We start from the raw sequence: 5,002 nt of genomic DNA on the forward strand, positions 1-5,002 counted from the left end.
AGAACAGTTAAATAGACAACACTCAAAATTAGGGGTGCAAACGAGCCGAACACGAGCGAGCTCAGGCTTAGCTTGTGTTCAACTCGTTTATATTTCGAGCTCAAAAGTGTTCGGGGCTCGTTTCTATTTCGAGCTCAAAAAGCCGTTCACGAACAAAGAGTCGTTTTGACAACCCTAATCACGTAACCATAATATATTAAAAATTGAGGCAAGATTTAAAATATCATTCGAATCTGATTTAATAATTTAATACTTTTAATTGATTATAAATCTTTGTAGCCTTGTAGTCAACAAAATTTCTTAAAAATTCTATTCATCAAAGATATATACATACATATATATATATATATATATAAGCTGAGCACGAACGAACAAATATTTGTTCGTATTGTTCATGTTCAGGTCGTTAACTTAGCGAACGAGCCGAATGCAAGTTTCTTAACGAGCTGAACACGAGCTATTCACGAATAATGAGCCGTTTTGACAGCCCTACTCAAAATATTATTATTTACAAAATTATCATCATCTTCAATCCAATTTTTAAATTTATACTCAAATATCAAAATTCATGCTTAAATCCTGGGATATTTTCATTTTATTAAATTCATAATAGTTTGATTGTAGCTCACACAATTGCATTGATTAGCTAGTTCACATAATCACATTAGTGTTAATTTTACAAATAGCAAAAATTAGAGTGATTTGTATGTAATTATCCTTAGTTTTCCTATTCTAAATATATAATTTTCATATATATGCAGGTGCTCCATAGGATCAAAGAAACCAGAACAAAGTATCCGCTCAAGCTTACATAGTAATAGGGGAATACTCTCATCAAGATGTCTCAACGAGTCAACATTCAATGTCCATGCACACAACTATTTAAAGAATATACTAACTTTGATTAAGGAATCAAGCACCAGCTTCAGCAGTGCATATATATATATATATATATATATAATTTTACATACAAAAATGTGAATTTAACCATTTTAAAGAAAAATAGTGGCATTTTAGAAATGCTATGAAAGATCAATGGTTTGTTTGGGGCAACTGCAGCTTATTGAATAATATGTTGATATGCTGATTAAAAATAATTTGTTGATAAGCTAGATAGGGTAGCTATTATAAAGTTTATTTTTATGTAAAAGTCAGAAAGCTGCCAAAACACTATTTTCAGCGTTTTGAAAACGCACAAGTTGTCGAAACACAACTTACCCAAATATGTAAGGTGTGTTTTCAAAACGTCACCGTACCAAATAAGCTGCCACAAATAGGCCATTAGCCAATTTGGTGGTATAAATGTAAAAAGTAAAGTTCAGATATTAAATATGTAAATATATAAGAACTGGGGGGTATGTATGTAAATGAACTTGTTTTTTCATCCTTTGTTGATGGGTGGTACACGTTAAAGGTTGGTTTTTGTGTTCTTTTTTTTTTAATGTTATAGTTTGTTTATTCTGCCGTCAATATGTTATTTAATTTAAATTAAAAATAAATTATAATTTTTCCTTTATTTTCTCCGCCCTTAAAAAAAAATTAGACTAATTCCTACTCCTACCACCGCGGTGCCTAAATAAGCGAGCCAGGAGGTGCCACGTGGTCAGATCGAAAGAGGCGCATCTAGTGGTTAAGGTGGGGCCCAAGTTGACGTGGCGGATGCCAGGCCGCAGACGGAGATATTAAGGTGCGGATGCCGCTATAGATGAATAGGGAAGATATTTTGCTTCTGTAACGCGACGTGGACGGCGATGAGTCGATTGCTTGGAATCTAAGGCAAGAGAAGTGCCACGTGGTTGCATGAGATGCTTTCAGAGACCTGTGGCTGAGCGCGTTTGCGTTAGAGTTTGCTTTTTGTTGAAGTATTGGGCGATGCCATATGCTTCTTAGCCGTCCAATTTTTTTATTTGAAAATTTTACAACATATCTAATTTTAAAACTTTAGATTTATATTTTTATTTTATTGCTGTCACAGGTAGGGCTGTAAACGAACTGTGTCTGAGCGAGTGCTGAAACTGGCTCATGTTCGAGACGGCTCATGAACAGTGTGTTCGTATTCGGCTCAAATTACATTTTTTTTGTTCGTGTTCAGCTCAAAATTGACTAGTTATAATATAAAATTATTATAATTAAAAAAATTAAAAAAAAGTAATAATTTTATTTTAAAATTTTCAAGAACAGATTTCCTACAAAAGTTTAAGAAATTTATTAACTAAAAAATGATAACATAAGAAAATTTTACAAGAGCAAAAACTTACAAAATAAGAACCGATTTATTACAATTTTTGAAATGTACAAACTAAACAAGAGTACAAAAAATAATAAAATCTCAAACTCAAAATCAAAATCTAAGAAATAATTGTATTGAACATTTTATTCTTCTGATGCTTTACATACAACTCAAGCTACTAAAACTAATTTCTGTAAACGAGGATGACACTGTGCTGGAAAACAGCTCAAGTTCTCAAAAGGTCTAATGCCAATATTGATTCTTGCACCATGTGGATATTGCAATAACATCTTTCTCAGCTGGTCTTGATTCAGGATTCTGCCCGGTCTTGATTCTGTCAAATTGACAGCCCTAATCAAATGGTCAACTCTGTAATTTAGAAAAGAACGCAATGGTTAATTTTATAAATAAAAAAAAATGTTTGTGTGAAAATGTATTCAGCATATAAGAAAGTATTTCAACTGTTATAATATGCTGGAGCAGATATAACATTCTATATTGGCTGTTGTATCTAATGAAATTCATATGTGCATTCTCAAGCTGCTCGTCATCAATATTAAATTAAATTAATATTTTTTAACGGGGTAATTCGCGTGCATTCTGATGACTTCTAGGTTTAGTGTTTATTTAAAAAACAGGAGGCATTTACACGTATACCACTCACTTCCATGTGCCCCAAATTTCATTTAGATCATGTTAGATCATATTTCACAAAACTTACATGTGCCCCAAATTTCTTTTGTGATGATTTACATGTGATTCTAGACAGAGAGGTGAACTGGATATTTAAAAAACTTACATGTTAGATCATATTTCACAAAACTTACATGTGCCCCAAATTTCTTTTGTGATGATTTAAAATATAATAAGTGTGATGTTTTGACTTCGAGTGTTACATCATATAATACCTTGCTAGAATATGCACTACTTATTGCATCAACAAAAAAATATACATCCCCACATTGGAAATGAAACCGTGATATAAAGACATTGACTTTTTACCATAAATTAGCAACAATAATAAAGATAAAAAAAGCAAAGAACAATTGGAATTCACACATCAATAGAAGCTCAAATTATAGTAATTTTGGCTAAACAGATTTAAACTCTCAAAAAAATAGCAAAAACATGATTCATGCATTTACAAGATAAGTCACTAATAAGTAACGTGAGAAAGAATTGGATGTCAAAGTTGGAAATAAATTGGTATTCACATAAAAATTCTATTTAGCCGCTGATAATTATTGTAAATGCCACATTCTCTTATTTTTAATTACAAGACAAATTAAAATTCTCTTTCATAAACTGAAAAAGATCCATGAAAGTACTACCAATGTCTTGTCTTAAAAAACCAAAATTTGTATGTGATAGATCAACTATAGGCTCAAGAAAGCCATGTAACATTTTAACAAAAGAATTGCAAATAAACAAAAATGCTGAAATATTGATGTAACAAATTGGAGGAAACATGTAAGTTTTTTGAAAGATAAACTCAAAAGAGATTAGTAGTTTATTAACAATAAAAGAGATTAGTAGTTTATTAACATGAATGCAATATGTGAGATTTCACTGCCAAAACCCTAAAAAACTAGGTTTCACTCAAATAATCTTAGTAAATCTCGATCAATCCAGCCAACAATGTCTATCTAAGAAGAAGGAAAAGTAGAGATTAGTGCAAGAATATTACAGAAAAAGGTGAAATACCTGAAGATAAATATGAAATATTACATAAAAGATACTCAAAGATAACACCTAGGTATCCAAACAAGCAACCGTGCAAAAATATCGAGCAACCAAGCAAAAATACCGATCAATCCAGCCAACAATGCCTATCCAAGAAGAAGGAAAAGTAGAGATTAGTGCAATAATATTACAGAAAAGGTTAAATAATACTAGTTCAAGTGACATACTTGAAGATAAATATGAAATATTACGAAAAAGATACTCAAAGATAACACCTAGGTTTCCAAACAAGCAACCGTGCAATAATATCGAGCAACCAAGCAAAAATACCAATCAATCCAGCCAACCGAGAGGGGTATGTATGTAAATCTTCCAAATAAAATAAATTTAAGAAACATTAGGAAAACTGGACAAGAGGCATACATGAAGATAAATATGAAATATTATAAAAAAGATACTCAAAGATAACACCTAAGTGTCCAAACAAGCAGCCGTCCAAGAATATCGAGCAACCGAGCAAATCTAAAAGAAATTTAAGAAAATTTAAGCTGAGAGGTGAATCCAAAGATAAATATGAAACAATAGAGAAAAGATACTCAAATCTAATACCTCTGTAAGTAAACAAACAACCAAGCAAGAAAATCGAGCAGTCGAGCCAACACTGACTATCCAATGAGAAATAGAAGTAGATATTAGCAGACGAACATGAACGGCGAACCCTAAGCTCTCGCACCAGAAAGCCTTCCGCGATTTTGAGAGGAGAATGGGGGAAAGGCAGACGACGGCCTAATGTTTCGCGATTTTGAGAGGAGACGGCCAGACGGTGAGATGGGAATGAGATTATGGGAGCGCTGTTAGGGTTTTTTTTTTGATATAGTTTATTATATATTATATTAAATATGTAATTTATATTTTATAAATATATAATAGTTATATAAGTAATAGTAATATAATATTCTTAATTATTTTTTATATATTATAATTTATAGGATAAATTTTTTAAAATATGATAATTTATTTTTTTAAAAAAATTAATTAATTATAATTTATAATATTTAATTTTATGAATATGTATTATGTATATTTATA

Source organism: Phalaenopsis equestris, unplaced genomic scaffold (genome assembly GCF_001263595.1).
Source record: "Phalaenopsis equestris unplaced genomic scaffold, ASM126359v1 Scaffold001080, whole genome shotgun sequence".
Classification (NCBI taxonomy): Eukaryota; Viridiplantae; Streptophyta; class Magnoliopsida; order Asparagales; family Orchidaceae; genus Phalaenopsis; species Phalaenopsis equestris.